The sequence below is a fragment of the Equus quagga genome, chromosome 11 (assembly GCF_021613505.1).
Source record: "Equus quagga isolate Etosha38 chromosome 11, UCLA_HA_Equagga_1.0, whole genome shotgun sequence".
Lineage (NCBI taxonomy): Eukaryota > Metazoa > Chordata > Mammalia > Perissodactyla > Equidae > Equus > Equus quagga.
The window spans coordinates 46,577,558-46,603,578 of NC_060277.1; the positions used below are offsets into that span (position 1 = coordinate 46,577,558).

Here is a 26,021-nt window from a genome sequence, read left to right on the forward strand (position 1 = left end):
CACGGGTGTGTCACTGACACCTAAAGGATGAGGACTTGGCTTGTTGGCTTGTGAAAACCAGAAAAAAATGAATTTGAGGCTGAGGAAATAGTATGTTCCAAAGGTCTGGAGGTGGGGAGGGTGGCATGAGATGAGGTGTGAGATAGGCAGGAGTCACATGCAGGCCTTTGTGGGTCATAGCAGAGTTTCATTGTTATTCTTTTTTTTTAAAAGATTTTATTTTTCCTTTTCCTCCCAAACCCCCAGCCCCCCGGTACATAGTTGTGGGTCTTTCTAGTTGTGGCATGTGGGATGCTGCCTCAGCATGGCCTGATGAGCGGTGCCATGTCCATGCCCAGGATTTGAACCGGTGAAACCCTGGGCCGATGCAGTGGATTGCAAGAACTTAACCACTTGGCCACAGGGCTGGCCTCAAAAGAATCTCTCTTTTTTTTTTTTTTTTTGAGGAAGATTAGCCCTGAGCTAACATCTGCTGCCAATCCTTCTCTTTTTTCTGAGGAAGCCTGGCCCTGAGCTAACATCCGTGCCCATCTTCCTCTACTTTATGTGTGGGATGCCTACCACAGCATGGCTTGCCAAGCGGTGCCATGTCCGCACCCAGGATCTGAACCGGCAAACCCCAGGCCGCTGAAGTGGAACGTGTGAACCTAACCACTGCGCCACCGGGCCGGCCCCTCATTGTTATTCTTAATCCATTTGGGAAACCACTAACATATTTGAAGCAGAGCAATAATAGCACCCAATTGAAGTTTTAAAAGATTATTTTGGCTGCTATGTGGATAAAAGATTGGAAATTTGGGACTCGAATGGAAATGGGAAGACCAGTAGGAAGACTGTTGTGACATTGGCTCCCCTTCTATCAATGCTAGTCACTTTAAGTGGACTTGGTCTTGATATGGAGCAAGGAAATCAAGCAAGGCTATAAGCTAACTCAGTTTCCAATTGCAGTAAGCAATTCACATGGGAATAACTCGACCATCTCTTAGTCCTGCAGTGATGGCTGTAAGTGAGGTGATGTGGATATACAACACCTAGTGTACTTACCTTCACCCTAAAAACATTAGCAGGGCATAAGAAGACCTGCTGTATGTAAGAATTGCTCAAGCTTGCAGGCTTAGAACAGTTCATTTTATTTATAATCCAAGTCAGTACTCTTAGCATCTTGTCCTTCGTCCACTGCACAAATCCATCCTGAACCAACCCTTTCTTCCCCCTCAAGGAGGAGCCAACTAGACCGTGTTTTACACTGCCACTAAATACTGTTCATGTCATTTCTGTGCACCATTGTTTAAATGGAAACATTATTAATGTGGGGGTAGTGTTCTATAACTCTGTCTGCAGAGTTCAGCCTCAGCTGGACCTTCTGCTCCATAGAGTTGAACTCCAGCTCTGTTCTTGGCTCATTTCACTCTTGTGGTTGCAAGAATGTAAACATCACAGCCTTACCCTCCTTATCTGATATATTCGTCTCCATGTCCCCTATGAATTTCTTGGCTTAACATTTTGTTCCATGGGCTAAACCTTATGCATTTCTCCTCTTTAATATATTTCCTTTTTAATCTGCACAACTCAGTGCAGTGATCCACTCCACCCACTAAAATGTCAGTGCTCTCTAACGTTTTCTTCTGGGTCCTATTTTCTTTTTATTCTGTTACTCCTCAGCCTGACATCCTAGTCCCTCAGGTTTCTTAACATTGTCAGGTGCAACACCATCCACTCAGTCACCTGAAGCAGACACCTCAGAGGTACTCAGGACTTTTTTCCCCTTCCTTTCCCTTTTGAGCCTTGTCAGTTTTGCCTCTTAATTATCTGTTGAATCTCTCTCATCCATTCGCTCCCATTGCCACTCTTTTAGATTAGGCCCTTCTCACTTCAGAAGAGAATGAGTTTTCAAAAAGGGATGTCTAATTATGTCACTTTCCTGACTAAGATGATTGAAGTACTCTTCATTTCCCCCATCGTAACATTTAAATTCCTCAGCATGGCATTCAAGGGTTTTTGTAGTCTGGCTCCTCTACCCACCTCTCTGTCTTCATTTTTGCCCTTTCCTCCTCTCCACACCTGGCTCTGCGCCCCAAGTTGAGTGTTCCCAAAACTCCTGGGTGCTTTCACAGCCTATAGCACACTGACATAGTAACTGACTTTCTTTTTTGTCTATCTGACTGTCTCTTGACTGTTTTTTTCTTGAGGGCTGCAACTCTGTATCCTTCACTTCTACCCCAGAACCTAGTGGAACTAGCACAGTCTTTGTTGAGTGGATAAGTGGGCAATAAAGCATGAATAAACATTGCCAGCCTAGGACATATGTGCTTTGGACCTGAAGAGGTATGCTGTAAATCTCTTTATTGCATCTTATTAACTGTGTGATCTTTGGTCTGTAACATAAATTCCCTAAGATTTAATTTTGTCTGTAAAATGAGTATTGTTATTGTATTTAATTAAGATGATCTTTCTTAAACCTGTCTTTTGACAGCAGGTGTAGAGCAGAAATTAAAAACTGATTTATCTGACGTTCAGGTGTACCTACAGTTCTCAAATATCAAATTCTTGTGAAGCAGAACTTTCTTTTTCTGAGTACTGAAACTTAGTTTAACACTGACTACAGTAGTTATAATTGACACATAATCAATTATGATGTTATAAAATGTAATTAGGAAAATACAAGAATAGGAAAGGATGGGTATCATATGAATCATCAACTCTAATTATATTTTTAGGATTAGAAGATTTCAAAAAAACTATATACAAATATAAGTTATATATTATAAATATAATTAATGAAGACACTAGCAAATCAAGTCATATAAAAAATTACTGAAGACATGTTTTTATAAGTATTCATAGAACACAAAGGAAGTTTATACGTTATTCTGCCTTGTGACCAGTAGATTTGGTACGTCCAAGGAAATACAAATATTCCTGAAAACAAATGTAAAGTTTTAAGTCTAAGCAATAATTTAAACTATATGAAGTTTCTCAAGGAAGAACTCACCCAGAAAAAAATCTGTTTGATATTAGGGAATTCTCTTTTTTCACATAAGATGGGCTCACTAATTTTTCCAATAAGATAAATGAAATACTAATGTCGCATACTTCTTTTTGCAAAGAATATTTCTGTACTAAATTTAGCTTCTGATTTATTATCTTGCAGTTATAAGACATTCCTAGCATGTGACTGTTAGAGTCTTGGCTATGGCAGTGTGGTTTCTTTTTCCTTTAGAACTCTACATTACTCCTTACATAGCAAAATGGAGCACATAGTTCACTAGATAATGTGGAAAATTGTACTGATGAAGTGCATTTTATTTAACATAAAAAAGGAAGTAATTTGAACACTGCATATCACTAGCATGAGCAATACCAAGGAGTATATAGAGAGCAGCTTTCTTCTTGCTTTTATTTGGAATGAGATACGTGCCCCTAAAAGTAAAAAATACAAAACGATTCCAGAGGACACTCTTCTTCACTCCTTCCCCACGGAAAACCGCCAATGACTATGGTGGGAAGAATTCCCTGTGGTTGGAAAATGGATGAATAAGTTGCTGGAAGTCTCATTTATGCATTAAGCTAGTTGAGTCAGTTTAAGAAACCTTTTATACGAAGGATTTCTGTTGTCCAAGTATCTGCTAACTGCCACTTTGAATTTGTGTGAAACCTTTCCTCCACTCACACGCCCCGGGTCAATAGGCAAATAATTGCTGAGCGGAGAATACACATCTCAGTTTGACACTGTAACAGTCCGGCGAACTGTTCTCAGTGAAGTTGATTTTTTTCAGCCTGACTTGCAGGCATTCATAGCTTAACATTATATCTGTTTTTTTTTTTTTTAAATCAGGATCTATATGAGAAAGAAATGCCAAATAGAGAAGGCTCTTCTATAAATTTTATTAAAATTTCCATTGGAAACAATGCCTAATATATTGTTCAATGTCCTGTATATAAAGACCCATTTGATAAATTCCTCTCAAGATTGAAAAAAATGCTTTTGTTTTCCTTTTCCAGATGCAGTGGTCTACTTGCTTTTGTTAGACTTGAGAACCAACCCTGTTTTCACTCCTGGGCTTTGGTTCTATGTTGCACTCAATTGCACTAGTTTTCTGTAGACCGTCTTGTTTTTCCTGTCTGTCCTCCAGGGTGGGGTGGCATTCTGCAGCTCAGAGAAAGCAGTAAAGCCTGCCAGTCTTCTGGATCTCTGTGCTTTCTGTCATTTTTCTATGATTTGAATGTTTGCGTGGTTTTCCTGAATCTATAACTTGTATTAGTTACTGCCACAAACCTTTCTTAATTTAGTCAAAACATTTATCAATTTATTGATTCTGTTTTATTTTAGTTTAAAATTAAAAAAACCCGGAAATTAAAACTATCATTTCAGTCTTTGTTTTATTTTAATGCTTTCTAAGCACCAATCCTCTTTGTGTTGTTGATTTCAAGTTCTTTGATAAATACTCAGTAGTGGGATGGCTGGATCATATGGTATTTCTATTTTTAATTTTTTGAGAAATCTCCATACTGTTTTCCATAGTGGCTATACCAGTTTGCATTCCTACCCTTTTCTCCATAACGTCTCCAACATTTGTTATTTTTTGTCTTGGTGATTATACCCATTCTAACGGGTGTAAGGTGATATCTAAATGTAGTTTTGATTTACATTTCCTTGATCATTAGTGATTTTGAGCATCTTTTCACATGCCTATTGGCCATCTGTATATCATCTTTCTAAAAATGTCTGTTCATATGCTCTGCCCATTTTTTGATTGGGTTGTTTGCTTTTTTGTAGTTCAGTTGTATGTAAAAGAGACATCTTTTATTTGAATGAGATCATATTAAATTTTCATTTGAAGATTTCTTTTTTCCCGATAGACGTATTCTAACTATTGAGAATAGCTGGAAACATATGCTTTTCATTAAATATTTGAGGGAAAAAAGCCATTTTCAATGCATGGTTCTTTTGCCTTATGTGGGTGTCTTCCTCAAGACTGAAACTACCTCCCACTGATTCACTCTATATTGTACCTGAATCCAGAACCAAAATAGCCTCGTTCTGGTGACACAGTTCACTTGTAACAGGAATATGTGAAAGACAGAGCAAGGCAAGCCCTACCAAATCCAATAAAATCTAAAAAGTTTTGCACCTTGGGACAATGCATTATAGTAAAATTCAGGATAGATAATTTGGTGTCTTTCTTATGTAAAATAGAAGGTCTAGTGTGAAAGGAGATAGAGAAAGAGAATCTTCATGAGCGGATTCATCTTTGGAGAAACACGTCAGGTCTTAGGAGATCAGTTTTAGGAAAGAGACATATGGGAAGTAAATATCTGGAGAAATTGATTCCCTTAAAACTATTCATGCATTTGTACCCCTTGGAAAGTCTTCTCAACCATACCTGTCAATCTTAGGGCTCTAAGAGCAAGTGTTCCAAGAGACAGGAGGTGGAGCTGCTAGTTTCTTAAGAATTGGTTAGAGGTTAGGACAGTGTTACTTCTGCTATATTCTGTTGGTCAAAGCAGTTACAGAGGCCATCCAGAATCAAGAGGGGGCATAGACCCTGCTTTTCTATAGGAGGGGTATCAGAGAATTTGTGGTCGTCTTTAATCTGCTTCAGCTACTCTTTGCCAAACGTTGTTTTAGGCCATTATAATAAGATAACAAACAAAACAGATAAAACAGTTTGCCTCATGCAGCCTATGGTCTAATTAAGGAGACAAACGATACGCAAGCAATTATAGTTCTGTGTGATAAACACTGTGACAGGAGAGCACAAAGTGCTATGGAATTGTAGGAGGGACCCATAACTCAGACAGAACTAGCGTTCAGGCACAGCTCCCCAAAGGAAGTAGCCTGAGAAGGCTACTTAATGCTGTTTAGCTTTACCCTTTAATTTCCCCAAAGTCTTATTGATATGATAATAACACAGCTTGTGATTTTGGAAAGCATATTTCCCACTTATGCTTGACTTAAAGGGGATTAGTGACAGATTTCCAGTGAAAGTATAAATTTGAATTTGTGGAGGGATGGTCTAAATCTGAGGGAAAATGGGTATTATTTGGTTTATGGAGTAGGATTGGGGGAAATCAGTTTCTTAGGACCCAGCAGTAGCAACTTCCTCTGGAAAATTCTTTGCAAAAATCTCACATCAAAAGAATTTGCCAGAACTGTATTTGGCACTATACCAAATCTGCCCATGAGGCTTATATTTTTCTATTGATGAATTTTCTTTCTCTGAAAAGAAAAAAAAAAAAAAACAACTACCTAGAGACATTGCCTGTAAACAGCAGTTTTTTCCTTTAGGTTGATAAAGACCTATTCCTATAATTCTCAGTGTATGCATATGGGTCTCTGTCAGTTTTCTTCAATATGAGAAAAGGAAATGAGACAAATTGGTTGAATAGTGTGAGCACTCATTTTGGGTTTAGATAAACTAGTCTGCAAGAATATAGACTTTCAAGTAAAGATCAGCAACAGAAAAGACTTCTGGATAAAGGCCCAGAGTTAAGGCTATGGGATTTACTTTACTAGCAGTTTGAAAGGAACCTGAAAATATAGCTTCAGCTAAGAATCTCTTTCTATCCAAGAATGCTGTTTAGCAGAGAAATGAGAATGAAAGAATCAGAATAAACTTTGGTCAATTTATAGCAACAACAGCATGATTAATGAAAATTGTTGCATTAATGCAGACATTCCCCGAGGACTTGGGATCATGGAGCCTGAGTGGGCAAATTTCATGTAAACGTTGGGGCAAATCTTAATGGTCTTAGTAAAGTGTTATATGTATAGAAGTAATTGAATTCTTCTTATCCTTGTTCTCATTGCTGTTTCTTGTCCTTAGTGCCTTGGACTTCTTTCATAAAAAGCAGTGGCTTCACTCTAGTGCATTCCATCATTGAGTGCCTCTGTTATTTCAGCTCTTGGATCCCATTGCGTAGTCAGTTTATATTGGCCGTAGATATGACTCTCATTCTGTAGACATCAAGTAACTGAAGGATTTTTTTCCCTTTGCATTGCCAACAAATTTTTGATGGGATGTATATATTTTCCCTTAAAAGTGAGGGAAAAAAGTGCTTTTTTTCCCTTTTCTTCATTGCTGTTATTTATAACTTTGGAAGGAAACCTGAGAATCCAGCCTAGATGTGAGACTAAGTAATTATTCTATTCTGATAGAATTTGCTAATTCAAACAGGATGAGTAAGATGGAGCCTTGGCAAGTACTTCATAGCAATGCAATTGTTTTTTGTATATAGGAGTCTACCATTCTATGGCTGTTGCTCCATATTTTTCTATCCTCATTTTAGCTTCTGCTTTATAGCTCTCAGTGTTTTTTATTTTCCTCACTATAATGTCATATTCAAAGAATTTTAGTCTGTCCTATCAGATATGTCTGGTACCTTTGCTGCTCTTCTTTTTACTGAAAGGGAGTTTAGAAGAAGCAAATATCACCTAAGGGATTGAACACAAGGTAGGTGAGGTTGATTCTTTTTTCCACGTGCAAAGTTAAATTGTAGAATTTGTTGTGCCTTTTCCTCTCACCATATAGTATCTTGGAATAACAGCACAGACTGAGAAAGAGCTGGACATGTCAGCTACTTTATTTCCTTAACTTTCAATATCACAGAAAACGTTGAACACATCTACAATCTTCCTAAATTATCCATTTTAATATTTAGCAGCCTTTACAAATGCAAGCTTGAATCACTTATATTTTATCTGTTTTTATTCTCGATTGAAGTTTTAAAATAATTCTTGTGCTCTTTGTAATAATTTTATAAATAATTAAAAGCTGTTGTATTTTTCTCTTTATGCCTTCTCTATTGAATCTTTATAAAACTTTTCCTTTAAGGGGTTCCTTTTAAAACGTTGAATCATCTTTGCTCCTCTTTTATGACCCTTTAAAAAATTCTCTATAATCAGTTTAAATATTATTATGCCCCAAGTTAATTTGATTGAAAATATGTAGAACTTTGATATAATAAGTACCAGGTTTTGACCTGAGAAAGACCTCTGAAATTGTTATGAAGAAACATTTTCTATGGCTTTCATTTCTAATAATGGTAGATATTCTTACTGTTTCTTGATATGACCTTTTGAGATGAATGAGAATATTCTTTCTCAGGATATTAAGAATTGAATTCTTTTTCTCATTGAGCAAGCATTCAACATAGGAAATGTTTGTCTTGTTCCTATAAGTTATAGATAGTTAAATATAAACCCCAAATGCATGCATTGCCTAAATAATAGAGAATAGGAAACTTACATGTTGTGAAATGACTCAAACAGTATCATCTCTGTCAAGGCTACTAGCCATCTATATAAAGAGAGCTCCCAGTTCAGATCAGTTGGCATGACCTGTGTAGAAGAACATAGTGTATTCTTAAAAATATTTTCGTTTACAATAAATGTGTAATGATCACCATATTATCAGTTTGTACTGATGGATTGAACAAAAGGAAAAGTAGTCCATTTGTTATGCTTGATGGAACATTCTTAAAAATTATCATCAATTGTGGTAAAAAAAACATACTGTAACATTAATAATAATCATCAACATTTTCGTGTTAGAAAATAGAAGGGTCATTTTTCTACCAGTCATTGAAAAATGGAAGAAGTTATCTTCAACTTAGAACAAAAATATTTTCATTATATGATGGCAGGCTTTTCATTTACATAAAGGGGAAAATTCTAGAAAAGATATTTATCTGTTTTTATTTTTTTCAAAGTCTGTTTTATTTAGAAGGAGAAATTTCTCCATTCAGATTTTCTGTGGTTCTACTGGTAGCATATATTGCAGAGGAAGATGAAAATAAAGTTGGAAAAATCCTTTCTATTGCTATTTCAGGATTGGAAAAGACAATATCATAGACTCAGAATATTGAGACACAGCTTACTGATCATTCTAGACCAAATCTTCTTTACTTATTTGTAAATTAGTGAGACTAGAAAAGTTAAGTGACTAAAGTTTCACAGCTGTGACTAAAACTCTTATACCTATCCAGTATTTTTCTGTAGTATGAAGCCAAAAAGTGTGATATGGTCCACTCATTAAATTGTTACGTGTGTTAGTTATATAGACCAGCATCCTAAACTGTGAGATCAACATATGTAGCTTTATTGTATTTTAATTCATTATTTGATAATATTTAAGTAACTCCTTTGAAATTAGGGGACTAATTGCAACAATTGGAAATGTATAAAGGTCAGAAGAATAATAGAATTAATAGTTAAATATTAATTCTTCATGCAAAGCACATGGAAATAGAGAGCCAAGCTTATTAATATGTTTATAAAAATCATAAAAATATCATTTTTATGCCACAGTTCTACCACTTTAGAGATTTTTTCCCTAGCAAGGAAGGAGTGTCAAGCCAAGAGGAGTGTCACAGAAAGGACCATTAGTTGCCCAAAGGTCATCAGATATTCCGTATCCCTACCCCCTCCTTTCCACTCTATTTCTCCCTCTCATAAGTCTCAGACCTTCTTGGTAGGCAGTTGATTTATTCCCCAATTCTCAACCTCCTACTTTGATCATTAGTCCATATATTTTCCCTTTATCATGATCTGTGTTGAGCTATTTGTGTTTGGATTGGCCTCAGACCTCTTACCTGAATAGGAAACCTGACTGGACGTCCAGTCGCCTGGGCTGTGCCTTGTCTTCTGCTCTCTCCCTAGTCAGCTGGTGTAGATTCAAATGGTTTCCAGTGCCCCTTTCCACAGTAGTTAGAAAGAATTTATGTCGTATAGAAAATGGAAGGAGCACTGCTCTAGGTGTCAGATCAGAGTTTTTGTTCTCCTTCTGCCATGAAGTAGCTGTCCAAGCTTGAAAAAAAATCACTCATCTCCTTTCTGCTCAAAGAGAAATGTATTTGCTTTTACTTCACTTTTCTCTTAAAAATATGAAATAAAATCATATTTTGAAAAAGTCAAAATCTAGGGAAAGTGCAAAGACTAGTTACAGATACCTAGTTATCCAACATCTAAAATTGACATTTGTTAACATTGTATCACATTTTTTTTTTTAAATTAGTGATAATGTTGAAGTCCCCTCTGGCCTCCAACCTTACTCCCATTACCCTCACCCTCTCCTTAAGGCAGTTATTTATCCATTTCCCCATTGATGTCCTGAAATAAAATATCTTAAAATATACATAATATAGCATCAGACTAGATGAACATTGTTATAATAATGTGGTTGTTATTAGTAAATTTAGCTGTGAAAAAGGAATTATTTTTTTTCAAATGTATGGTTCTTTTCTCTGTCCAAATGTTCCTGTTTTCTCACATATTTTCTCTGGGACATTACCATACTATATCTTCATTCTTTGAAAAGAATACCGCCTCTGCCTTCTTTTGGAATTCTAAAAATTGAATTGTAATGGCTAGCATATTACCACCGTTTAGAAAAATATTGCCAGCCTTAGTCACGTGATTTCTGGAAACTACAGCCATCTGTGCTAAATAATGATCTGCATTGCTCATTAGGTCACGGAAGGGACTACAGAGCCAATCAGCAATACGTGGCAAATCTTCCTGTATTTTCATTGGTGGTTAGCACTGTGTCATGTCTATTGTGAAATAAATATGAATATATGATAAATGATGGAATGAGTATCTGAATTTTACTTTTTATATACACAGTATTTATTAGTTTTCTATTTCAAATTAACACAAACTTAGCTGCTTCAGACAACATCCATTTATCAGTTCACAGTTCTGTGTGTCAGAAATATGGCATGATATGGTTGAGTTCTATGTTTAGGGTAGCACAAGGCTAAAATCACGGCGTCAGCCCAGCTGAGTACTTGTCTGGAGGCTTACAGAAAAATCTTCTCCCAAGCTTATTTTTGTTGGCAGAATTCAGTTCCTTGCATTTGTAGGACTTAAGGTCCCTGTTTCCTCTCTGCCTGTCAGCCAGGGACTGCTCTCAGCTGCTAGAAGAAGCTCTTATGCCTTGCCACTTGGCCCCCTCTATGTAAGTTTGCAACAGCGCTTGGAGTCCTTCTCATTCTTTGACCCTCTGACTTCCTCTTCTGTGAGCAGCTGGAGAAATTCTCTGCCTTTGAAGAGTGGAGGCCCAACCAGATAATCTTCCCATCTGCAGGCCAACGGTACTATCTAACACAACCTTATCAGAGTAGGAGACATCATATGCACAGTCCTGGGGATTATTCGGGATGTGAACACCAGGGAGCTGGGACATCTCGGGACCATCTGAGAAATCTGCCCACTGCACTACTTTTCACTCCTTAGGAGGATTAAGACTAGAAATAGAGCTTTAAACGTTTATCTACAATAAACAAAACAAACTCACATGGTTATCATTGCAGAGCAAAATCAAATAGTTACACAAAGAAAAGTATCACTCGTGTTAGTAATATTAGGATGTTTTGTGCTAATTAAAAAAAAAATCTTACATTTGGAAGTAGGGAATCAGAGGAAATGGGAAATCTACCTTTCTCTTCTGGCCTCAATTAAGACGTTTTTAACTTCTATGATAGAATTGGTATTTAATCACAAGGACGTCACCTTTCATTGGCCCTGCGCCCTCACTGGGTCCCTCCTCACCTACAGATTCTGTCTCATCCTAGTTTATTTCTAAGCTAAACCAGACTGCAGCCTGAAGCACTTAAACAACCTTACTTACCTTTCTTCCGAAGCGGGTGTGATCTTATAATTTGTGATTCTTCCTCAGACCTAGGAGCTCTGGAGCTGTCAGTTCTCTCATTATTTCTCCAGTCCTTTACTGTCATTAAGATCTGTTGCCCCTCAGGTTAATTAACACTGAGATCTCAAGTTTCTGATCTCTCAGCCTGCAAGTGCTCCAGGTCCTAGAACTGGACATCGGCTCTGGTTGTTGCTATACTTTCACCCTAAATTTTGATTTCTTCTGTCTGTTCCTTGGCCTTGTCATTCTTCAGAAGACTCCCCAAATTATACACATTGACCACAGAGCCACTGAGTGTTCTCCATCCCACTTCTTTGATAGGAGATTTTACCCACCATTGGGTCAGCTAGTGCCATAATCACATCTGAACTACCTTCCTTTCTCCTTTCCTATGTTCTTTCTGTCACTCCCTGTTTCCTTCTTTTCTTTCTGTAAGAATGCAGAATTTCTGACTTCAAGAGTTCATATCTAGTAGGACAGATATATAAGAAAGTGAAAAATTGTATGACAATATGATATGTGCTATATTCGAGAAAAACAGCAAGCTTCTATGGGATTGCAGAGAGATTCCAACTCAGCTTGAATGTGGGTCAGGGAATATTTTCAAGAGGAGGTAGCACTTGCACTGCCTCTGATAAGCGATTAGGAGCCAGCCTGGCAGTGAAGAGGAGCTGGAGACGTTGGAGGGATGCTATTTTTATCCTTAAAACATCATCCAGAGCTGGAAACTGGGTAATTCTCAGGCTGAATTAATTGACAAAATTCCAAAGCAAAGATGGGACCACAAATAGAAGATAAAGCCAAAAGATCAGACATTCAGCAGAAGCTGAGGCAATGGACCTTGGAAGTGAGTCCAAGGGAGGGAGCGAAGCAAAGAGTCCCCAGGCCTTCACCATGCCTTAGGGTGAAAAAGAAAACTGTTTTTGAACCTGGAGAATGCCAGCGTTTAAGGGTTAAGCAGGAACAAAGGAGATTGTGAAGAAGACGAAGAAGTGGCCAGAGAGTGACAGCACGAGGATAAACTGGACTAAAGGATGGAGACGCTGACACTTTATTCACTAATGAATACTGAATAATGGAAGGAAGTTTATAGGTGGATAACTGGGAGCTGAAAGTCTCTATTTTATCTTGGGTTAAAAAAAATGTGCTAATGTGGTGAGAGTGCAGAGGGGTGGGAATGAAGGAAATATGAAGTAGCTCTCGTGGAGATTCTAAGAACGGCCATTATAAGGTATCCGAGGAAGTCGTGTTGAGTTGTGAGGACCCAGTAACACTAGAGAGACCAGGAGGTTTTAATGGATCTGGCACCTGGTTGAGTGCCTTTTTCAAGCCTCGTTCTGCAGTAGGGCTTGAGGAAAAGAGAAGGCCGATGGACAGATTTAGATTTGGAGGATTTCAGAAAGAGAGTGAGGGAAAGAGAAAAAGGCAAGGGAGTTAAGAATGGTTGGAAGAATGGATAAAGTCTAGCTGAATAAAGAAGGAAATTCAATCAGGATAGATTGATAATTTGGAGGAAAAAAATAAAAGCAGGTGTCAAAAGACAGGAGATATTAATGAGGTCAAAGTGTAGTTATGCCAGAAGTGTGCTATTTGGAAAAGTATGAAGCGGGCTATTAGAGCCTCACACCACAGACTATACTGAAATTTCAGATGGATTTAAAGAACTGAACCAAACCTAGAAAGAAAAAGTGAAAGTGAAATACAGAAAAATGATTGATGCAGAAGGGCTTGTGCTTAAAAGAAATGTAAGAAATGTGAAAAGAGAAAAATCAGTTTATTTTCCTATATATAAATGAAACAACAACAAACAAAAGTGAAAGATAAAAATTAGGAAAATAATTTCCACAAGTATGATAAGCAAAAGGATAAAAATCTTTACTCTGTAAAGATGTGGTCCAGGCTGGTGTTTCTCCAGCAGCAGAGGATAATTATAGCTTCTTTTTGCACAGCCAGCCCAAGTTTTTTCATGTTCTTCAGAGATAGCAGCAGTCAGACTGCACCTTTCTCTGCTTCCTGCTCCTTCAATCTCTGATGAAGAGAGTTGGGGGCCCAGCATGGAGTGTTGGCGCCTGTCTTCAGAACACCTGCACAGGAGGGCAGCTGGGCTCAAGTTGTGAGAGCCAAGCAAGGTGAAGGGAGAATCTGTGTAGGAGGGTGGACCAGTGCCAGGCATCACTGCCCCAGGGGAATGAGGGGGGTATCTGTGTAGGAGAGATGCCTGTGTGTATGCCTGTGTGTATATACACACACGCACACACTCATAAAGTATGTCTGCACATATGTATATTCTAGCTCTGTCCATTGAGTTGGCCTGGAAGCAGCAACACCACAGTAACAAGGAGCACACCTAGCACTCAGATTTAAAGACCACTCCCCACCAAAAGGAACCAAAAGTCCTTAGGGAAATTGCTGACTCCGGGGCAGGGCCAGGATAAATAAAAGATGAGCTTGGGACATCTTGTACCAGAAAGTAAGGAAGTGCAAAATTTTCTGATTATAATTATGTAGGAGAATACTTTTGTTTGTAGGAAATGCACTAAATTATTTGGTAGTGATGAAACATGTTGGCTACTTAACTCTCAAATAGTTCAAGAAAAACAATTCTTTGTAATATACTGAGAATTCTTTTAAGCATTTACTGCAGGATATGATAATGTTGATCCAGGCCTTCTTAACATTGTCCTCCCTTGGCTTCAGAAACACTGGTTGTCCTACCTATTAGATCATTTTTTTTCTTGAGGACTCCTTAGTCATCCTCTTCTTTTATCATGGGCACTAATTTGTAATGCTTTCCCCTTCCCCTTCTCTTCTTTCTCCTTTAGTAACCTCTTCTGCCTCCTTCAGCTCCAGGCATATGACTCTTAACTCTGCATCTTTTCCTAGCTGTCTCCTGATCTTTAAGACCTACATTTTACCTGACTGTAGCTCTGTTTAGTACTTCTTTTCCCATCAGCCCAGACCTGCTGGCATAACTCAACTTTGGGTTAATTCCCAAGGCTCACTAATGCATACTCACATCTTTGTGAGAAATATGGGGTCTAATTTTCTCATTTCAACGGATAGTAAAATCAGCTTCTGTAATGCAAGAAAGAATTATTACAGAAAATTGTAGCATGGTTACTTCCTCCACTGGGTCAGGAGCAGGGTCCTGAACCCATTTCCAGAGGAAAATACAAGTCTAGTTATAACAGAAAGTTGCATGTTAGAAAATGAACTCTATTTTGATATGAAATAAATTTCATTAGGGATGTTATCTGAAACAGCGTGAAGAAGTAAGAATATTATCTCATCTTAGAAATCTGTTTTGAGAGTGGAATATATACAATGTTAGAGGTTATGAGAAAAGTTTGAACTATGTATATGATAAAATGGGACACATTTTAAAATTGTCTCAGTTCTAGCATGAAATAGATGCAAAAGTATACATATTTTTAATTGGCTTGTTTAGTATACTTTGAATAAAAATTAAGTCTTTTAAACAAATTGATCAACAAGAACATGAGTGGAGAAAAAGTGTTTATTCTAATTCCACTCATTTTAAAATATCATTGATAATAACTTTCCTGTCTAAACTTTTCATTTTATAACTATATATATGTATATGTTAAGGATTAATGTTTCATATCCAACTCTATACTGGCAACTGTGGGCCATTTCTATGCTGAAACACTTTGGATATCTCATTGGGTTTCTGATAAATGAGACATTCCAGGAAGTTTTGCAAATTCTCTCAAAATGCTTGACTTCAGTGGCACATTACAAATCTTTCATTTATTGAGCTCTTTCCAAGAGTGAGCACTCTTGCCACAAACGAATCTCTACTCAGTGCTAGAGATTACAGGTGGCCAATGGCTCCCCCGCTGAAGTTGTGCTCATATCTTTGTATAATAAACCTTGGGATTTAATTGATGTAAATTCTAGTATTGTTCATTGTACCTCTTGTTTAAAAAAATGATACTGTTTCCTGAGACCAGTGTTACTTGGAAAACCTTGGCTAACTAACAAGTTCCCAGGAAATATTGTTTAATGGTAGATTGCCAAGAACACTTAGATAATTCAAAAAAAATTGCTTTCTTTAAAAAGCCCAAATATATTTCATTTTAATTTTCCAATTATTTATTGAGACCTTGTTGATTGCATAGTTGCATATGACAGGGATCCAAAAGAAATATATAACTTAGAAAGAGCTTCTAATCATTATGGAGAAACAAAATAAATTCATATGAAACAGCAACAAAAACACCAGGAAAGGATATAAGTTAGTGCCAATTTGGTAAATTAATATTTTTGTTGAGTCAGACAGTCATCAGTAATCTGCCTGTAGCACTTACTATCATAATATAATTTTTGGTTACTTAATACATCAGTATAAGTCTAGGTTTATTTCTAGGTTTTCTGTACTTTTAAAAAATTTGATTATAGAAGCCTTCTTTTTCAGCACTGAAGTCATCACATATTTTTGGACACATGCCATGTGTCAGCACACTTACAGGCATCGGGGTTGCAAATGCGAGCAAAATAGAGTCTCTGTACTTAAGGAATTGTTGCTTTGTGTGTATATGTGTACTGGGGGTGGTGCCAGGGAGGAGACAGTTGGCAAACATATGAAAAAATAAATAAGATAATTTCAGATATGTGTAAGTATTACGAAGATGATAAAATTTTGTTAGAGTGGAGGTGCTTTGACTGCTGTTGTCAGAGAAGGCCTGTCTGAGGAACTAAGGTGTGAGTTGAGGCCTGAATGATAAGAAAAATGAAGTAGGTGGTTCGATTTGCAGTTTGGAGCTCAAGGGAGTGGTGTAGGTTGAAGGCAGAAGTTTGAGAGTCACCGTTATGAACGTGCTATATGAAGCCATGTCCAACACAGTTGAGAAGTCAAGAAAGGTGAGAGTTGACCCTTGCCTTTAGTCAATGTGAGTCATCAGTGACGTTGGTAAGAGTTGTTTCTGTGGAGAAGTGAGGGAGAAAAGCCTAATTAATACATTGACAAGAGAATAGGAGGTAAAGAAATAGGGACAATAAGAATACACATCTTTGAAGGGTTTTGCGATGGAGGAGAGGAGAGCAGGGGACAAGATCCAGCCTTCTTAGAAGATGGATAATGTGAGGGCAGGTTATTATGCCAATAAGAATGATCTGGTGGAGGAGGGAGACGAAGTGGTTATGTAGCATAGAGATGGGGTAATTGCTGGAGTGAAGCCTTTGAAAAGCTAAGATGGGATAGGATCCAGAACATAAGTGAGAGGATGGCCTTGATAATAGGAAATTTCTTCCATTATAACAGGAGGAAAGGCAGAGAATGCGAAAAAAGAGGCACTACAATGGAGAAAAGATAGTCTTTTTTAACAAATGATGCTGGAACAACATTGCACGTCTGCATGCAAAAAGATGAATCTAGACAGATTTTATTTCCTTCACAAAAATTAACTTAAAATGGGTCACAAACCTCAAAGTAAAATGCAAAACTATAAAAATCCTAGAAGATAACATAGGAGAAAATCTAGATGACCTTGAGTATGGCAATGGCTTTTTAGATATAACACCAAAGACATGATCCATGAAAGCTACACTTCATTAAAATTAAAAATTTCTGCTCTATAAAAGACACTGTCAAGAGAATGAAAACACAAGACACATCCTGGGACAAAATATTTGTAGAAGACATTTGATAAAGGACTTACATAAAATATGCAAAGAACTCTTAAAACTCTACAATAAGAAAACAAACAACAAAGTTTAAAAAATGGGCCAAAGATCTTAACACACCCTACCAAAGAAAATATACAGATAGCAAATAAGCATATGAAAAGATGTTCTACATTGTGTGTAATCGGGGAAATGCAAATGAAAACAACAGTGAGATACCACTACGCACTTAGTAGAATAGCCAAGATCAAGAACACTGACAACACCAAATGATGGTGTGGATGCGGAGCAACAGGAATTCACGTTCATTGCTGGTGGGAATGCAAAAAGGTACAGCCACTTTGGAAGACGGTTTGTGGGTTCTTACAAAACTAAACATACTCTTACCATAAGGTCTAATAATCATGCCCCTGGTATTTACCTAAAGGAGTTGAAAAATTATGTCCACAGAAAAACCTGCACATGACTGCTTATAACAGTCTTATTCATAATTGCCCAAACTTGGGAGCCACCAAGATGTCCTTCAGTAGGTAAATGGATAAATAAACTGTGGTACATCCAGACAATGGAATATTATTCAGCGCTAAAAAGAAATGAGCAATTAAGCCATGAAAAGACATGGAGAAACCTTAAATGCATGTTACCAAGTGAAAGAATCCAATCTGAAAAGACTACATACTGTGTGATTCCAAGTATGTGACATTCTAGAAAAGGCAAAACTATGGAGACAGTAAAAAATTGCTGGGGTTAGGGAGAAAGGAGTGAATAGGTGGAGCACAGAGGATTTTTAGAGAGTGACACTGCTCTGTGTGATACTGTAATGGTGAATACACGTCACTATACATTTGTCCAAACCCATAGAAAGTACAAAACCAAGAGTGAACCCTCCTGTAAACTATGTGCTCTGGGTGTTAATAAAGTGTCAGCATAGTCCCAACAGTTATAACAAATGTACTACTTTAGTGGGGGATGTTGATAATGGCAGAGGCTGTGCATGTGTAGGGGCAGGTAGTAAGGGAAAATCTCTGTACCTTTTGCTCACTTTTGCTGTGAACCTAAAACTGCTCTAAAAAATAGTCGATTAAGAAAAAGATGCAGGGGGCCTGGCCTGGTGGCGTGGCGGTTAAGTTCATGCCCTCTTCTTCAGCTGCCAGGAGTTCACCAGTTCGGATCCCAGACACAGACCTGCGCACCGCTTATCAAGCCATGCTGTGGCAGGCATCCCACATGTAAAATGGAGGAAGGTGGGCACATATCTTAGCTCAGTGCTGATCTTCCTCAACAAAAAAGAGGAGAATTGGTGGTAGATGTTAGCTCAGGGCTAATCTTCAAAAAAAGAAAAAGATGCAAGTTCTGGCCTTGTGGCTGAGTGGTTGGGTTTGCCCGCTCCGCTTCAGTGGCCCGGGTTTCGCTGGTTTGGATCCTGGGCATGGACCTAGCATTGCTCATCAAGCCATGCTGTGGTGGCATCCCACATAGAAGAAGTAGAATGCCTTTCAACTAGGATATACAACTATGTACTGGGCTTTGTGGAGAAAAAAAAAAAGAGGAAGATTGGCAACAGATATTAGCTCAGGGCCAATCTTCCTCACCAAAAAGCATTAAAAAAAAAAAAAGATGCAGGGAAGGGGCGGAGCAAAATGGCAGGGTGAGCTGACCCGGGATTCTCTCCCCTCCAAAATACAACAAAAGATTGGAAGAACTGAATTTCAGAGAATAAACATAATGCCAGCTCGTTAGAGACCTACAATACCAAGAAGGCGGAGATCATAAACTTTGCTCACACCCTCGGAGGCGCTGGAACGGTAGGTGAGAACATCGCTCCCTCCCCTAGAGTCTGCAATCGCTGTGGCGCAGGTCGGGAAGGAGCTGGGGAGGGGCCGCACGACCGGGGGATCATCCAGGACTCCTGCCGCTGATTCAGTGGAGACCCGCTGACCGGGGGGAAAGCTTCCGTCCGCGGGGACCCTATAAATCAAGGGCCTTGGGAGACCAGAGAACAGAACTGAACCCAGACCGGCGCGCGTGAGTAACAGCCCCCCCCCCCCACCCCCGGCAAAGCTAGTGGGCGCAGCCGTCTTGCCCCAAGGCAGAGAGCTCATAACTCGTGGCTCTCGACCCCCATCTAGTGGCGACAGGCTGTGACTGCAACTGAATTCTACCACCATGCGAAAAAAACACTCCTCTACCATCCAGCAATTTATAAAAGCCCCAGACCAGAAGGAAAACAATAAAAACATAGAATTAAGTCCTGAGGACCTGGAATTAGGTAAACTAAGTGATAATGAGTTCAGAGCAGCTATAATAAAAAAACTCAATGACGTAGAGAGAAAGATAGAGAAACAAGCCGAGTTCTGGAGTTATTTCACAAGAGATTGAAATCATAAAGAAAAATCAAACAGAATTACTTGAGGTGAAAAACACAATGGACCAGATAAAACAGAACAAGGATTCCCTGAATGCCCATGTAGACAACATAGAGGAGAAAATTAGCATAATAGAAGATAGACAGGCTGAATGGTGCCAGACAGAGGAAGAAAGAGAACTAAGAATTTAAAAAAATGAGGAAAATCTCTGAGAGATAATGGATTCAATGAGGAGTAAGAACATAAGGATCATAGGAATTCCCGAGAATATGGAAAAGAAAAATGGAGCAGAAAATGTGCTTAATGAAATTATTGAAGAGAACTTCCCAAATCTAGGGATCGACGGAGAAATGTGTGTAGAGGAGGGTTTTAGATCTCCTAGATTTGTCAATGTAAAAAGGGCTACCCCAAGGCACATAGTAGTAAAGTTGGCAAAAAGGAATGATAAGGAAAGAATATTCAGGGAAGTAAGGGAAAAAAAGAGAATAACCTATAAAGGAGCCCCTATCAGACTGTCAGCGGATTTGTCTACAGAAACCCTACAAGCTAGGAGAGAATGGAGTGATATATTCAAAGCTTTAAAGGATAAAAACCTTCAGCCAAGAATACTCTATCCAGCAAGAATTTCCTTCAGATATGAGGGAGAAATTAAATCTTTTCCAGACAAACAAAAGTTAAGGGAATTTGTAACTAAAAGCCCTCCACTACAAGAAATCCTCAAGAAGGCTCTCATACCTGAAAAAAGAAAAAAGGGAGAAAGGGAACACAATCCACAGACTAGGGAGACCGATGGATAGAACCAGAACAGGATAGCAAATATTCAATTATAGCATTAGGGTGAAGGTAAGGAAACTACCAAAACAAGGATGATCTTAGTACTCTAACTACCAATTAATAAGACGAGTTGGAATAAAAAATGAAAATAATTATTTAGGAGGGGAAGAGCAAAGGGTCTAAATCAGTATTGGTCAAGTAAGTAAGAGACCACCAGAGAATAGACTATATTATACACGAGATTCTAAATACAAACTTCAAGGTAGACACTAAAATAAAGTACAGAACAGAGTCACAAATCATAAATAAGGAAAAATCTAAGAAACCCAGCATAAGAAATTGCAGTATTAAATGGGTAGTCTAAAGCAAACAGGAAAAGAAACACAGGAAAACAAGATAATGAGTGACAGATTAACAGCACTAAGTCCACATGCATCAATAATCACTCTCAATGTGAACGGATTGAACTCTCCAATAAAAAGACACAGAGTGGCAAAATGGATTAAAGAACACAATCCAACAATTTGTTGCCTCCAGGAAACACACCTCAGCCCCAAGGACAAACACAGACTCAGGGTGAAGGGGTGGAGGACAATACTTCAAGCAAATAGCAAGGAAAAAAAGGCAGGTGTTGCAATTCTCATATCAGACCAAGTGGATTTCAAAATAAGACAGGTAAAGAGAGACACAGAGGGACAATATATAATGATCAAAGGGACACTTCATCAAGAAGAAATAACGCTTATAAATATCTATGCACCCAACACAGGAGCACCAAGATTCATAAAGCAACTATTAACAGACCTAAAGGAAGATGTTAAAAACAACACAATAATAGTAGGGGACCTCAACACCCCACTCACATCAATGGACAGATCATCCAGACAGAAAATCAACAAGGAAATAGTGGAGCTAAATGAAAAACTAAAACAATTGGACTTAATAGACATATATAGATCACTTCACCCTGAAAGAGCTGAATACACATTCTTCTGAAGTGCACATGAAACATTCTCTAGGATAGACCATATGTTGGGAAACAAGGCAAGCCTCTACAAATTTAAAAAAATTGAAATAATAACAAGCATCTTCTCCGATCATAGTGCTATAAGGCTAGAAATTAATTACAAGAAAAAAGCTGAGAAAGGCACAAAGATGTGGAGACTAAACAACACACTACTGAACAAGCAATGGATCATTGAAGAAATTAAAGAAGAAATAAAAAAATACCTGGAAACAAATGAAAATGATAGCATGCTGTACCAACTCATATGGGATACAGCAAAAGCTGTATTAAGAGGAAAATTCATTGCAATACAAGCACATCCTAACAAATAAGAAAAATCCCAAATAAGCAACCTTAAAGCACACCTAACTGAACTAGAGAAAAAAGAACAAATGAAGCCCAAAGTCAGCAGAAGGAGAGAAATAATAAAAATCACAGCAGAAATAAATACTATTGAAATGAAAAAGGCAGTAGAAAGGATCAATGAGACAAAGAGCTGGTTTTTTGAGAAGATAAATAAAATTGACAAACCACTAGCCAGACTTACAAAGAAAAAAGGGGAGAAAGCTCAAATAAACAAAATCAGAAATGAGCGAGGAGAAATAACAACAGACTCTGCAGAAATACAACAGATTATAAGAGAATACTACAAAAAACTGTATGCCAACAGAATGGATAACCTAGAGGAAATGAATAAATTCTTGGACTCCTACAATCTCCCAAAGCTCACTCAAGAAGAGGCAGACAATTTGAACAGACCAATCACAAGGAAAGAGATTGAAACAGCAATCAAAAACATCCCAAAGAATAAAACCCCAGGACCAGATGGCTTTCCTGGGGAATTCTACCAAACTTTCAGAGAGGATTTAATACCTATCCTTTTCAAGCTATTCCAAAAATTTAGGGAAGATGGAACACTTCCTAACACATTCTATGAGGCCAACATCACGCTGATACCAAAACCTGACAAGGACACCACGAAAAAAGAGAACTACAGGCCAATATCACTGATGAACATAGATGCAAAAATTCTAAACAAAATTTTGGCAACCAGAATTCAGCAATTCATCAAAAGAATTATACATCAGGATCAGGTGGGATTCATACCAGGGACACAGGGATGGTTCAACATCCGAAAATCAATCAACGTGATACACCACATCAACAAACAGGAATAAGAACCACATGATCATCTCAATAGATGCAGAGAAGGCATTTGACAAGATCCAACAGCCATTTATGATAAAAACTCTGAACAAAATGGGCATAGAAGGAAACTACCTCAACATAATAAAGGCCATATACGACAAACCCATAGCCAACATCATACTCAATGGGGAAAAACTGAGCGCCATCCCCCTGAAAACAGGAATGAGACAAGGATTCCCTCTATCACCACTCTTATTCAACATAGTACTGGAGGTCCTGGCCAGAGCAATCAGGCAAGAAAAAGAAATCAAAGGAATCCAAATAGGGAGGGAAGAAGTGAAACTCTCGCTGTTTGCAGACGACATGATCTTATATATAGAAAACCCCAAAGAATCCATTGGAAAACTGTTAGAAGTAATCAACAACTACAGCAAAGTTTCAGGGTATAAAATCAATTTGCATAAATCAGTAGCATTTCTATACTCCAGTAATGAACCAACAGAAAAAGAACTCAAGAATACAATACCATTCACAATCGCAACAAAAAGAATAAAATACCTTGGGGTAAATTTAACCAAGGAAGCGAAGGACCTATATAATGAAAATTACAAGGCCTCTCTGAGAGAATTGGATGACAACATAAGGAGATGGAAAGACATTCCATGTACATGGATTGGAAGAATAAACATAGTTAAAATGTCCGTTCTACCTAAAGCAATCTACAGATTCAACGCCATCCCAATCAGAATCCCAATGACATTCTTTACAGAATTAGAACAAAGAATCCTAAAATTCATATGGGGCAACAAAAGACCCCGAATTGCTAAAGCAATCCTGAGAAAAAAGAACAAAACGGGAGGCATCACAATCCCTGACTTCAAAACATACTACAAAGCTACAGTAATCAAAACAGCATGGTACTGGTACAAAAACAGGTGCACAGATCAATGGAACAGAATTGAAAGCCCAGAAATAAAACCACACATCTATGGACAGCTTATCTTTGACAAAGGAGCTGAGGGCATACAATGGAGAAAAGAAAGTCTTTTCAACAAATGGTGCTGGGAAAACTGGAAAGCCACATGTAAAAGAATGAAAATTGACCATTCTTTTTCACCATTCACCAAAATAAACTCAAAATGGATCAAAGACCTAAAGGTGAGACCTGAAACCATGAGGCTTCTGGAAGAAAACGTAGGCAGTACACTCTTTGACATCAGTATTAAAAGGATCTTTTCGGACACCATGCCTTCTCAGAGAAGGGAAACAATAGAAAGAATAAACAAATGGGACTTCATCAGATTAAAGAGCTTCTTCAAGGCAAATGAAAACAGGATTGAAACAAAAAAACAACCCACTAACTGGCAAAAAATATTTGCAAGTCATATATCTGACAAAGGCTTAATATCCTTAATATATAAAGAACTCTCGCAACTCAACAACAAAACATCAAACAACCCAATCAAAAAATGGACTGGAGACATGAACAGACATTTCTCCAAAGAAGATATACTGATGGCCAATAGGCACATGAAAAGATGCTCATCATCGCTGATCATCAGCGAAACGCAAATCAAAACTACACTAAGATATCACCTTACACCCATTAGAATGACAGAAATATCTAAAACTAATAGCAACAAATGTTGGATAGGTTGCGGAGACAAAGGAACCCTCATACACTGCTGGTGGGAATGCAAACTGGTGCAGCCACTATGGAAAACAGTATGGAGATTCCTCAAAAAATTAAAAATAAAACTACCATACGATCCAGCCATCCCACTACTGGGTATTTATCCAAAGAGCTTGAAGTCAGCAATTCCAAAAGTCCTATGCACCCCAATGTTTATTGCAGCACTGTTTACAATAGCCAAGACGTGGAAGCAACCTAAGTGTCCAGCAACAGACGAATGGATAAAGAAGATGTGGTACATATATACAATGGAATACTACTCAGCTGCAAAACAGAACAAAATCATTCCATTTGCAACAACATGGATGGACCTTGAGAAAATTATGTTAAGTGAAATAAGCCAGCGAGAGAAGGACAATCTGTGTACGACTCCACTCATATGAGGAATTTAAAATTATGGACTAAGAACAGTTGAGTGGATACCAGGGGAAAGGTGGGGTGGGGGGTGGGCACAAAGGGTGAAGTGGTGCACCTACAACATGACTGACAAACATTAATGTACAACTGAAATTTCACAAGATTGTAACCTATCAATAACTCAATAAAAAAAAAGATGCAGATGGGTTCGGTTTATATTAGAAAGATGAGGTATTTTTTACCCACTTGTATCTATTTGTGTTTGAAATTTGATATTTGGTTATCAGCTGAGAGTGAGAGCGAGATAGGTGTGGGAGAGGTGAGGAGAAAAGAGAACGTGTGAATGGTCCTCTCAGAAAGCGCTAAGTTGAATTTGCTAGGAAATCATAGTGGTAAACTTTATAAGAGAAGAGTGCCAATTTGAGATTTTTGGCTATGAATAGGAAGTGAATCTTATCAACATTGTTTTGTGATTTTTTTTATAACAGTACTTTGACCAAATAGTAGTAGTAGGGGTCCCTATTATTTAGATTGTGGTATTGAGATGACACTTTCTACTAAAAGAAAGCAGGCTCATTTCAGGTTTGGGGCAGACATTTTCAAGACAAAATGGAACATCTTGTCATAACAGAGAAAAAGGAAGCTGTCAAAAACTATTATAACTACTATAGTCATGTCAAAAGGACTGAGGGGCCAACATGAAGAGTCTTCCACTGGCCAAATATTGGACAGTTTGAGTGTCAATAAAAGAAAATAACTGTGATGATTAGAACACATCAAATATGTGTAAATCCATGAGTTCATATTGATCCAAAACACACACGCGCGCGCACACACACACACACACACACACACAAAACTTAGTGGAAACTCTTGAAAGATTTTAGCAAATTAGCTATTTTAAAAACTAAGTAAGAGAAAGAATCAAGCATTTATCATTTTCTTATATCAACTTTAGATTGAGTAATCAAAGAACAAATGTGGTAAAATTTCTCTTTAAAGAGGCATTCCAGCAAATAAATAGAGAATGATTGATACAATTGAAATATCACCATTTTGTAACCCCTAATGAATTAATTAATTTAGATATTAAGCATCAGAAGCTGCTAAAATCACAAAAAGGACTGCAAGATATTATGCATCTTCTGATACCACCAAACCATGAATGTCTGTAAAAAATTGAACATGAATCTGATGACGCCTTTAGATTCAGTTACCAACTTTCCAAGAAATACAGAGGAAGGATTAACATGTTAATCTATACCATAGGGATGCAATCAGCAAAATCCAGATTGTGGGAAACTGTACCAGTAAATTAAACTGTAGTGTCTGGGGATGGTTTATAGTGTGGATAATAAAACTGTAAATTAAGAAAT

The 26,021-nt window shown here is 37.9% G+C and overlaps 1 protein-coding gene across 1 annotated transcript in view; it reads left to right on the plus strand.

Annotated features, from left to right (window-relative positions):
- ME1 (malic enzyme 1) overlaps positions 1–26,021 on the plus strand; it is a 174,686-nt gene that overhangs the window by 33,433 nt on the left and 115,232 nt on the right. The gene's annotated exons all lie outside the window — the stretch shown is intronic.